The following is a 13,450-nucleotide window of genomic DNA, read 5'->3' as shown; positions in this document are numbered from 1 at the left end:
ATGAGAAGAATTTTGCTTATGTGGAGACTAGTAAATTTTCTATGCCAGTAGATCATGAAAAGAATGCTTTAGGTGCTGGTTATATTTTTGAATTCATTCATGATGCTACTGAAAATTATTATGAGGGAGGAACATATGCTTGTAGGAATTGCAATAATATCAAGTTTCCTCTCTATGTGCTTAAAATCTTGAAGTTATGCTTGTTTTGCCTTCCTATGGTAGTGGATTATTGTTCCCATAAGTTGTTTGCTCACAAAATCCCTATGCATAGGAAATGGGTTAGACTTAAATGTGCTAGTCATATGCTTCATGATGCTCCCGTTATGTTTCAATTCTTATCTTTTATGTGAGCGTCATTGTCATCATCATGCCTAGCTAGAAAGGCATTAAAGAAAAGCGCTTGTTGGGAGACAACCCAATATTTATCCTTACTGTTTTAGTGTTTCCACATGATTAATGCTACTGTAGTAATCATGTTTTATAGCTTTTGTTTCAATAAAGTGCCAAGTAGAACCTTTGGGAAGACTTGGATGAAGTTTATGTGATCTTGCTGTAAAAAAAACAGAAACTTTAGCGCTCACGAGATTAGCTGCCATTTTTTAGTGGAGAGTGCTTTTAGGTTGATTCTTTTGGCAGATGATTAATAGACAAATTCCTCAGGTACAGCAATTTATTTAATAATTTTTGGGGTTCCAAAAGTATACGTTTTATACATATTACTACAGACTGTTCTGCTTTTGACAGATTCTGTTTTCTATGTGTTGTTTGCTTATTTTGATGAAACTATGAGTAGTATCAGAGGGTATGAACCATAGAGAAGTTAGAATACAGTAGATATTACACCAATATGAATTTAGAATGAGTTCATTACAGTACCTAAGTGGTGGTTTTATTTTCTTATACTAACGGAGCTTACGAGTTTTGTTTTTGAGTTTTGTGTGGTTGAAGTTTTCAAGTTTCGGGTAAAGATTCGATGGACTATGGAATAAGGATTGGAAATAGCTTAAGCTTGGGGATTCCCAAGGCACCCTAAGGTAATATTCAAGGACAACCAAGAGCCTAAGCTTGGGGATGCCCCGAAAGGCATCCCCTCTTTGGTCTTCGTTCATCGGTAACTCTACTTGGAGCTATATTTGTATTCACCACATGATATGTGTTTTGCTTGGATCGTCATTTTCTTTTGTTAGTATTTGCTTTCTGTTATTTAGATTAATGTTTTGCATCTTTATTTTCAATAAAAATGTCAAGGATAGCCTTTGCCATGCTTATTTTGCTAGTATACATGTTGCTTTTTGAAAACAGAAAGTTTACCTCTGTTGCAAAAATTCCCTAGAAAAGTAAGAGAATGGTATCATGTTGAATCCTTTTGCATATTAATCTCTGATAAATTTATTACAGTGGGAATTTTATTTCATAATTTTTGGAGTTATAGAAGTATAATGACTCTTGCATTCTTTACAGACTGTACTGTTTTGGCAGATTGCTGTTATGTTTGCATTTTTTGCATATGTTTGCTTGTTTAATGATTCTATTTGAGGATAGGAGTGCTAAATATGCAGAGGCATTTAGTATGCAATGTTGAATAATAATTTTGGTGATTTGTTACAGTAGAAAATGATAAGGTTTTTGCATTGGTTTATACTAACCTATCTCACGAGTTCTTGTTGAGTTTGTTGTGAATGAAGCTTTTGATAAAAAGAGAAACCATGATATGAGAGGAATTAAGGAGACATAAAAGCTCAAACTTGAGGATGCCCAAGGCACCCCAAGATAATATTTCAAGAAGTCTCAAGCATCTAAGCTTGGGGATGCCCCGGTAGGCATCCCACCTTTCTTTTGTAACAACTATCGGTTAGTATCGGTTGAGCCTAAATTTTTGCTTCTTCACATGAGTTGTACTATCCTTGCAATGTCATTTTATTTTGTTTTGCTTGCTGTTTGAATAAATACCAAGATCTGAAATTATTAAATGAGAGAGAGTCTTTGCATAGTTGCATAATAATTTAGCTACTCATTGATCTTCACTTATATCTGTTGGAGTAGTTTGTCGTTTGCTCTAGTGCTTCACTTACATCTTTTAGAGCATGGCGGTGGTTATATTTTGTAGAAATTAATGAACACTCATGCTTCACTTATATTATTTTGAGAGTCTTAAATAGCATGGTAATTTGAATTAAAACTATCATTGAAAGTGAATTGGATGCCATGATCAATTTGATACTTGATAATTGTTTTCAGATATCGAGGTAGTAATATTAAAGTTATGCTAGTTGGGTGATGCTTGTGTTGAAGTTTGTGATTCCCGTAGCATGCACGTATGGTGAACCGCTTTGTGATGAAGTTGGAGCACAATTTTATTTATTGATTGTCTTCCTTATGAGTGGCGGTCGGGGATGAGCGATGGTCTTTTCCTACCAATCTATCCCCCTAGGAGCATGCGCGTAGTGCTTTGGTTTTTGATGACTTCTAAATTTTTGCAATAAGTGCATGAGTTCTTTTGATTAATGTTGAGTCCATGGATTATACGCAGCTCACCCTTCCATTATTGCTAGCCTCTCTTGTGCCGCGCAACTTTCGCCGATACCATACACACACCATTTACCTTCCTCAAAACAGCCACCATACCTACCTATTATGGCATTTCCATAGCCATTCCGAGATATATTGCCATGCAACTTTCCATCGTTCCGTTCATATGACACGCATTACTTTTGTCATATTGCTCTTTGCATGATCATGTAGTTGACATTGTATTTGTGGCAAGGCCACCTTCATAATTTTCATACATGTCGCTCTTGATTCATTGCATATCCCGATACACCTCCGGAGGCATTCATATATAGTCGTATCTTGTTCTAGCTTTGAGTTGTAAATCCATAAAAGTGTGATGATCTTCATTATTAGAGCATTGTCCTCGTGAGGAAAGGATGATGAAGGCTATGATTCCCCCACAAGTCGGGATGAGACTTCGGACTTTACAAAAAGAAAAAAAAGAGAAAAGAAAAAAAAGAGAAAGGCCAAAAAGAAAAAAAAAGAAGGCAAAAGAAAAAAAGGGAAAGAAAAAAAAGAGAAAAAGGAAAAAAATAAAATGAGAGAAAAAGAGAGAAGGGACAATGCTACTATCTCTTTTTCCACACTTGTGCTTCAAAATAGCACCATGATCTTCATGATAGAGAGTCTCATATGTTGTCACTTTCATATACTAGTGGAAATTTTTCATTATAGAACTTGGCTTGTATATTCCAATGATGGGCTTCCTCAAAAGTGCCCTAGGTCTTCGTGAGCAAGCAAGTTGGATGCACACCCACTTAGTTTCTTTTGTTGAGCTTTCATATATTTATAGCTCTAGTGCATCCGTTGCATGGCAATCCCTACTCACTCACATTGATATCTATTAATGGGCATCTCCATAGCCCGTTGATACGCCTAGTTGATGTGAGACTATCTTCTCCTTTTTGTCTTCTCCACAACCACCATTCTATTCCACATATAGTGATATGTCCATGGCTCACGCTCATGTATTGCGTGAAAGTTGAAAGAGTTTGAGATTATTAAAGTATGAAACAATTGCTTGGCTTGTCATCGGGGTTGTGCATGATTAAATACTTTATGTGATGAAGATAGAGCAACGGCCAGACTATATGATTTTGTAGGGATAACTTTCTTTGGCCATGTTATTTTGAGAAGACATGATTACTTTGATTAGTATGCTTGAACTTTTATTTTGAATCATTTGGATCTGAACATTCATGCCACAATAAAGAAAATTACTTTGAGAATCATGCTCGGTAGCATTCCACATCAAAAATTCTGTTTTTATCATTTACCTACTCGAGGATGAGCAGGAATTAAGCTTGGGGATGATTGAAACGTCTCCAATGTATCTATAATCTTTTATTGTTCCATGCTATTATATTACCTATTTTGAATGATTATGGGCTTTATTATACACTTTTATATTACTTTTGGGACTAACCTATTAACCGGAGGCCCAGCCCATATTGCTGTTTTATTGTCTGTTTCAGTATTTCGAAGAAAAGGAATATCAAATGGAGTCCAAACGGAATGAAACCTTTGGCAACGTGATTTTTTGGAAGAATATCACCGAGGAGACTTGGAGTTCACGTCAGAAGACCCTCGAGGAGGCCACGAGATAGGAGGGCGCCCCCCCCCCCTACTGGGCGCGCCCCCTGTCTCGTGGGCCCCTCGAGCACCCCCCGACCGACTTCCTTCGCCTATATATGCCTACGTACCCTAAAAACATCAAATATGAAGATAGATCGGGAGTTCTGGTGCCACAAGCCTATGTAGCCACAAAAAACCTCTCGGGAGCCCGTTCCGGTACCCTGCCGGAGGGGGAACCCATCACCGGTGGCCATCTTCATCATCCCGGTGCTCTCCATGACGAGGAGGGAGTAGTTCACCCTCGGGGCTGAGGGTATGTACTAATAGCTATCTGTTTGATCTCTCTCTCGCTCGTGTTCTCTCTCGTGTTCCCTCTATGGCACGATCTTGATGTATCCCGAGCTTTGCTATTATAGTTGGATCTTATGATGTTTCCCCCTCTACTCTCTTGTGATGAATTGAGTTTCCCTCTTTAAGTTATCTTATCGGATTAAGTCTTTTATGAGAACACTTGATGTATGTCTTGCCGTGCTTATCTGTGGTGACAATGGGATATCATGTGCCTCTTGATGTATGTTTTGGTGACCAACTTGCGGGTTCCGCCCATCAACCTATGCATAGGGGTTGGCACACGTTCTTGACTCTCCGGTCGAAACTTTGGGGCACTCTTTGAAGTACTTTGTGTTGGTTGGATGAATCTGAGATTGTGTGATGCATATCGTATAATCATGCCCACGGATACTTGAGGTGACAATGGAGTATCTAGGTGACATTAGGGTTTTTGTTGATTTGTGTCTTAAGGTGTTATTCTAGTACGAACTCTTTAATTGATCGATCCGAAAGAATAACTTTGAGGTGGTTTCGCACCCTACCATAATCTCTATGTTTGTTCTCCGCTATTAGTGTCTTTGGAGTGACTCTTTGTTGCATGTTGAGGGCTTGTTATATGATCTATCTATGTTATTATTGTTGAGAGAACTTGCACTAGTGAAAGTATGAACCCTATGCCTCGTTTCCTATCATTGCAATACCGTTTACGCTCACTTTTATCATTAGTTACCTTGCTGTTTTTATTATTTCAGATTACAAAAACCTATATCTACTATCTATTTCGCACTTGTATCACCATCTCTTCGCCGAACTAGTGCACCTATACAATTTACCATTGTATTGGGTGTGTTGGGGACACAAGAGACTATTTGTTATTTGGTTGCAGGGTTGTTTGAGAGAGACCATCTTCATCCTACGCCTCCCACGGATTGATAAACCTTAGGTCATCCAGTTGAGGGAAATTTGCTACTGTCCTACAAACCTGTGCACTTGCAGGCCCAACAACGTCTACAAGAAGAAGGTTGTGTAGTAGACATCAGTCGACAAGGGCGGATATGAAAGGAGACGTGGAGGTGGCTCAACGCCTTCGCGCCAAGGCCGCCAACAGGCGGGGAAGAGCGGCGTCCCATCACGCCCCTACCCCTTTTCCACACTTGAAGCCTTCACAACCAGCACCCCGACGCGCCGAGGTTGAGTTGCTCGAAGGTTTGGAGGCCATCGCCTAGAACTTGCAGAAACTCATGGCGAACGCACATTTTTTGGAAAGCCCGCACCCTCTTTGGAACTATAGGAGGAAGTATCGCAAGGTACAACGACTCCACCAGCAGATTACCTCACGCCTTGCTCAGAGCACGGTGCCGGATGAGGATTGGTCCCTCGGAGCAAGGGACTTGGCAGACAAGGTGTTCACTTACCAGAGCACCCAGGCCCCTCCATACGACTTGTTCCGTGACGACTAGACGTACGAGCCAACCAAGATCAAGCAGCTAGTGAGGCAGGCCATTATGAAGGAGTTCTGGAAGCGACGTTCACACAAGGAGCCTGTTCTACCGGGCCCTACAGTCTCCATCAACCTTGAAGATACTTGATGCGGGGCATGGGCGCCATGCCTCCACACTTCAGCGGTCGACGGAGGATCTCTCACCAATGACAACAGGTTTTCTGTCCTTCGCCATGAAGCACCAGCACCACGTGACGAAGACCTGCGACGAGAATTTCACCAACTCCAAGAGCAAATGAACAACATCCAGAGGCGGCTACTTGATCCAGCGGCACCAAGTACATCATCAACACAAGGTGCAGGAGGGACCAGGTGTCAAACCCCGAGTCATCGCCCTCCTGAGCGCCACACGCTAGCACCTCGACGACCACCGTCACCAACCCGACACTTTCAACAATGGAGGCATCCCAACATGCCCCCACATTAGAACCGATGGTCAAGACACCAAGAGGAAGAAAGGAACACACGGCCCACTCAACAATGGTGCCCACGAGACCCTCCGCGACCAACGCTTCCACCACGGCCATCTTCCCCTCCCAGACGGGGAGATCGTCCACAACTACAGGCAACGATGGACAGGACTTCCTCATCTGCGCGACGACCAACACCACCACTTATCCCCATGCCACCAGTGCCACTAAGAGCTGGCGCCATTCCGACGAATAACCAACACAATCGCGAGAGGCGTCGGAGAAACCGCCAAGTTCTATATAAAGAACTTGAGGACTTAGTCCTTCGACACACCTAGGTACTCCTACGACCAGATGGCGCAGTCGTTCAAGAAAATGACAGAATAAGGTTCCGCATCTCCATCGACTTAGAGCGGCACGAGCGGTATAACTACCTTCTCAGTCGTTTGATGCCGAAACCGCGCAAGACCTCCACAAGCAACGCAGAGCAAAGGAGCAAGGAGATGCCTTCTTCATCCCTTCCCCCAAAAGATGGTGAATAGGTGAAGGCGGCCACGACACCACCCCCATTGGAGGACCAGAAGACACCTCCCCCGTCGGCCACGCCAATGGACGACATTGAAGTAACCAAGCCAACGACTTCCACCAGCAACGAAGCGGCTCCTGAGGCTACATCCAAGGCCGCTCTCCAACCAGATGCAACACTTCCCATGAATCCTCCACTTGTTCCCTTTGATAGGTTGGACCAACATGGGGAGGCTAATAAGCTTCAGCACGAGGCAGGCAAAGCAAAAGAACCAGTTGAGAAGAACCTTGCTTTTATGTGGCACGCTAGGAGTGCAACCCAGTCAAGATTCAAGTAATGGATGGCGACCTCCTCGCATCACCCAGGAGTTTGGCTATCCTTCAGATGAAGAGATCGTGCCAAACCCTAAGGCGGACTTTCGGAAGACTTTCTAACCCCGCCTTGGCCATGTGTGTGCATGGTTCAAAGGAGAAGAGGGGGGCCCAAGACAAGCTCTTCGTCATCACAAGAAGGTGCAAGATCCAAGGCCCCATGTGTTCATGTAACTGCAGGCAAAGTACCGCTAGCGGATGGAAGTACTTCGCGGCATCGAGACATATCGCCACACCGCTACACCGACATCAAGGCTCGTCTTCCTGAAGACCCTAACGAACTTCACCAGGTTGCAAGTCGTCCTGGAACTAACACACGACTGAGGTCCATCACACATCAGAGTGTAACAGATGAGCCTGTTGGAGATGGAGAGCACCAGGATGACCTCAACGACGAAGAGAGCTTCTCCGACTCATCTTCTTCGCTTTCGTTGGAGATGCACCCGAACTCCCCTCCTTACCAAGAGCTTTTTCCATCTGACTTATCAGATTCTGAAGATGGTATTGGAGATATCCACACTGCGCCAGTTCGCATGGTGAACAGTGGTGGTGCCCCTGAAGATCCCGGTGCCGTTGTCGAGGACCCAGGTGCCACAAATGCGGTAGCGGCACGTCAAGCTTCCCTAGAAGAACAGGTCAGGGACCAGCGTCAGGCAATCAATCAGTTGTCATCAAAGCTTGACCAGTTCATCGAGGTCATGATGAACAACCAAGGCGCTCCATCACAAGGCGCGCTGCAATGGGTGGTGGATCCACAAGAAGAAGAGCTACTTGGTGACACTCATGTAGTGCCGCCACTTAATGATGTGCTGCCGCCACTTAATGATGTGCGTCAACGCCAAGACCCTAGCATACACGCTTGACCATTGGTTAGCCCCCTTGGTTCTACCAATGTGGCACCAAATGCGAGCATGTTGAAGGACTGCCACGACATCGTTGAAGATATGGTGGCCAAAAAGTTCAAGCAAATGATGATAGATCAAGCCCCTCGCACCTCAGAGAGTGAGCTGGAGAAGCCTTATGAGGCGTGGCACGACATGGTCGCATACCCCTCAGGGTGGCACCCACCAAAGTTCCGCCAATTCGATGGAACCGGTGATGCAAGGGAGCACTTGGCGTACTTTGAGGCGGCATGCAGCGACATGGAAAACAGCTCGTCACTCCTCTTGCGTCAATTTTCAAGGTCGTTAACAGGACCTGCATTCCATTGGTACAATCGTTTACCGGTTGGATCCATTGGAAGTTGGGCGAGCATGAAGGAGGTCTTCAAGAAACACTTTGTCGCCATGAAGAAGGACTTCTCCATCGTTGAGCAGGCGCAAGTTCGACAACGACGAGACGAGTCCATCAATGACTACATTATCAGGTTCCGCAACAGCTATGTGCGCCTCGCTAGAGAGATGCACCTTGAGGACGCCATCGAGATGTGCGTCCATGGGATGCAACAACATTGGTCACTTGAGGTCTCTCGGCGCGAGCCTAGAACCTTTAGTGCCCTAAGCACGACAGTAGCAGCCACGAAGCTTGAGTTCGAGAAATCACCACAGATAACGAAGCTCTACAAGAATGCCCGCACATTCGACCCTGCCAAGCGCTTTGCCGCGACATCCAAGCAAGCTAACAATGGGGGCAAGCTGGAGATGCCAGCGGAAGCGAACACCACCAAGATCTTCTCGTCTGCACCCCAAAGCCAGGTGCCCGTCTTGGGCGCAAGAGGCGAACAGGCAGCAGGAAGACAACGCCCGTTGATCCAGGAGCTCCTCAAGAAGCAGTACATCTTCCGTCGTGAACTTGTCAAGGACATGTTCAGTCAGCTAATGGAGCATCGAGCATTGAACCTTCCAGAACCTCGGAGGCCCGATCAGGTAAGGATGACTGATAATCCATTGTTTTGCCCATACCATACGTATGTGGGTCACGTCACCGAGGATTGTGTCGCCTTCAAAGAATGGCTCGGAAGAGCTATTAATGAGAAGAGGATCACCTTGGACCTAGAAGCCATCAACCCGGACTACCACACGGTGAACATGGTGAGTGTGGCCTCATCCCCTTCACCAGGTCAAGAGAAGGAGCACGAAGAAAAGTGGGTGCCACTCGCACAGGTTGAAGACCAGCCGACGGTGTCCTGGACTAGGGGGTACTCAACGCGTCGTCTCCCGATCAGTTGGATTGGGCCGAGGACCCCCATGGCCGTATACTCATGGGCCAGTCCGGACAGCTGTCGCATACAAGGAAGAATCAACAAGACTTGGCGATTAAGACAAGGAATCCTCCCCCATCGGCGTATTCGGCTAGGACTCTTGTTATCCTAGGCCTCTGGTGCATTATATAAACCGGGGCCAGGCTAGTCGATAGAGAACAATCATACCATAGGCTAACTTTTAGGGTTTAGCCTCTATGATCTCGTGGTAGATCTACTCTTGTACTACCCATATCATCAATATTAATCAAGCAGGACGTAGGGTTTTACCTCCATCGAGAGGGCCCGAACCTGGGTAAAACATCGTGTCCCTTGCCTCCTGTTAGCATTGATCCTAAGACGCACTGCTTGGCACCCCCTACCCGAGATCCGCCGGTTTTGACACCGACATTGGTGCTTTCATTGAAAGTTTCGCTGTGTGATCGGCGAAAGGATCAATGGCTCGACTGCAGGTCAACTGCGACGTCGGCTTCTTCCTCACCAGCTCGACTGGTCACCTTGGCTTGACCGAGGACTGCGCCCTACCTCCGATCGTCATGTTCGGATGAAGGCATTCATCAACACCAACTCCGATCTCTATCAAGATCATGGAGGAGTCATCCATGGAGCTCGGGGGCTCAACGTCAACATTGTCCTCACGCGACTGTGCTGTTTTTCTGGACAACAAACTTGTATCCGCCGCCACCGCCTCCTCGAGTGTCGCCTAAACGATTACTTCGATGGAATTATGCGGAATTAAGTCTACAACAACCCTGCAAAAATTTCGTCGAGTTCCGATGGAAGAATCTCCGGCAATCTCCGATGTACCGGAGCCCTGTTGAATCTGGGCATGAATCCGGACGAGTTTAGGGCGTGGTATCCAGGGTCTAGCTAGGATGTCCTTTGGAGGATCCAACCGTTGATTTGCTGCGTAATTCCCTTATCTACAACCTGCCAAAAATTCAGCTCGATCCGACCGTCCAAACTCTGGGAAATTTCCGATTAGTGCATCAATTTTTGGTACTGTTTTCTGCGCGAAAACGAATTCGACCCGAGTTCGTCTTTTTTATGAACGGGATTTCAGACATCCTTTTTGAAGGAAGTTTTGTATGGGGTATTGTGTTTTGTTCCCGAACACATCCCACTAACTTTAAGATATTTTGAACATGATCTTCAACATCATGCTGGTGTCAAACCAGTCCGGCAATATTGCTCCACGGCTGCCGACCTGCGGAAGACACGTCGTCACTTTGTTGAGCCAAGCCCAACTTCTTCGGATCATCATCTTGGCAAGCCGAACAAGAGTCCGGCATCGCGAAGGATAAATCATCACCAACATCGCCGCCCCACGGATTACACGGAGCGGGCATACCGGCATCACCGCACGGTCGCTTCATCAAGCCGGCATCGACCACGTCACGACCTGCATCGGCAGGGCCACACTATTGCTTCTTCAAGCTGGTGTCCATCACGACGAGCTACTTCGACATCTCGGCTGGACCGGGGGCTTCGCCACCTCCTCATCAACCTACTCCGGACACTTCGGCGTCACTAGCCGACCAGGCATGGGTGCGCGGATCGAGTCCCAATTTTGGGAATCACCTTCCTTCGGATTGCTACAACAAATAAACCAGGTGCTATTAATCCTAGTATTTCTTTTTGCTTGTTTGGGTTAAATTTTTCCCAAGGAATTATTACTCTGGTTAGTCCAGCATATGTACACAGGTCTATCAAATGGTGGCCGCATTATCGACGGTCGCATGATGGTTCGGTCAGTTTCCGTACACAGTTCGGCGAACGCCGCATCCGGAACTCGGACCGACCTGTGAATGCAGGCTTTGCCACGCCTTTATTGCATTACGCCGACGACCTGCATCGACATCGACTTCGGCGCCAGGCCATATTTCTTTTACTACTCACTTTGCATAAATTATTTATTATGCAACATTTTTTTTAATTCCTATTATTACTATTATCCCCGGTCTGCACTATTTTTTGTGCACAGGAAACTATTCCAGCCGGACTATATCCTTTGACGTCACCTCGGCTGGACGGGGGGCTTCATCAACACTTCATTACCACATGTCGGGGACTTCGGCATCACTCTACCGTCCTGCATTGACCATGCTATGTCACCACTTCGGAGTGCTGAGCTCCTTGCTCCGCCACCTCGGGACCGGCTTGGGGGATGGAACCTTGTCCCGCATCAAGCTCGGACCGCGTCGTCAATATCGAACACATTAACCAGCTAAGTTGCCTTCATGCTCAAAGTTTTAAATTTCTAACTTGTGTTCGGCTCGACCAAGAATTATACTTTTTTGTAAAAAAGTTGCTTGTAAAAATTTTCCTTGTCGAAACTTTGTTTGCACACACTTGACGCGCTGCCCGCGCTCATTATACCTGGGGGTTTCTTTAACAGAAGCTTATTAATACGGGCTTTATGCCCAACACATGTGTCACACTTCCGCATGTACCTTTTATTCACCATTATATGCATCGATATGACTTAAGTTTTGGCCAAGCTGGGTTGCCTGGCTCCTGTGCTTACCCCTACGTTCCCAATTGTTCGGCTAGGTGGTAAAGGGAGCACCTCTGCGATTGTTACTGCCGGGTCAGCCGGATGTGTACCTCAGACTGGGTGAAGCCGAAAGCTAGCTTTCTTAAGGGAATACTTGGTCGGTGAACTAAAAGATGATTTCTTACCTATTTATTTACCTGCCCTCAGATGTTTTTCTGCTCTTTTCGCAGTCCGGACATGCACTTTAGGGCATGCCTCCCAGGGAAAGGAACCCCTAACGGAACTATTCTCCTTGGAAGATGTTTCTTACTAACCATGTAATATAACATAACTAGTTGGGCACTTGTCTGATAAAGCACTAATGACCCCTACGCCTGGTCTCCATGCATGCCCCGGTTTTTATAACCGCAATGGTATTCGGACACACTCCGGACTATTGGGTCCAGAGGTTGGAGCGAAAAGGTCCGCTACGACAAATGATCTACAATCCGTCTAGAAGGCATTCTACATGTCACCTTACATTTTATAGTCAACTTTTACCCAAGTCGCTTGGGGGCTCTTATGCTTATTTGAGCCGTTTCATACTAAGTGTTTTTCTTCTTAGTCGTTGCAAAGTTAGAGCACGGCAGAAGCACTTTTTTTCTAAAGTACAATTTTCGGATTGGCACCGAACACTTGATCTTGTTCGGACGTCATGTTTTTACTGACGTTTTTTGGTTTTCCAAGCTTTTGGCACTTTTAACTATTTGTGTGTTTTCAGCAAAAGTCTCGCAGTGCAACGCCGGACACCTTTAGAGATTTGGCAAAAACATTCTCGGATATTGCTATATATGCATCAGCTTCGAATTGTGTCTTCGGTCAATAGTTGGGTTGCCCGGCTCCCACGCTTGCCTCCTACGTTCCGCTTTGTTCGGCTAGGTGTGCAAAGGGAGAACCACTGCGATTGTGCTTCCAGCTCGCATGGTCAAGCACCTCAGTGGAGAAAGCCGAAAACTGACTGTCACAATAGGTGTAAACTGGTCAGCGATCCGATGACTATATTAAATGACGGGCCATTCATAACATTGGCCTAAGTGTTTCGGGCTTGACCTCGACTATCGCCGAACACTACCGGGGGCTATTAACTGGCCTCCCAAACTAAATCCTCGATCTTTTGCTCTTACATTGGAGCTGAGGTTTCATGATCATGCTTAGCATGACAGCCCAAAGAAAGGAACCGATAGCGGGACTATTTTCTTTGGAAGACATTTCTTCTGTTAAATAGCAATATAACATATCTCTCTACGTACCTTTGTTTAGAAAGCCGTATGACCAGATTGCCTTGTTTGTTGTAAATCTTTGCCCTCATAAAGGCTTTATAAAGTAGGACAAACACTCCTCGGCTACCGGCCGAGGAGGTTGAAGCCCATGGTCGGTCAACAAAGTTTTGTACAATGCGGATTCGAGCATTAATGACATAAAGTACTTGGATACATTGAGTCATTACACAT

This window comes from Triticum dicoccoides, chromosome 4B, assembly GCF_002162155.2.
Source record: "Triticum dicoccoides isolate Atlit2015 ecotype Zavitan chromosome 4B, WEW_v2.0, whole genome shotgun sequence".
In the NCBI taxonomy this organism is placed as follows: Eukaryota; Viridiplantae; Streptophyta; class Magnoliopsida; order Poales; family Poaceae; genus Triticum; species Triticum dicoccoides.
This window is presented reverse-complemented; position numbering follows the sequence as displayed.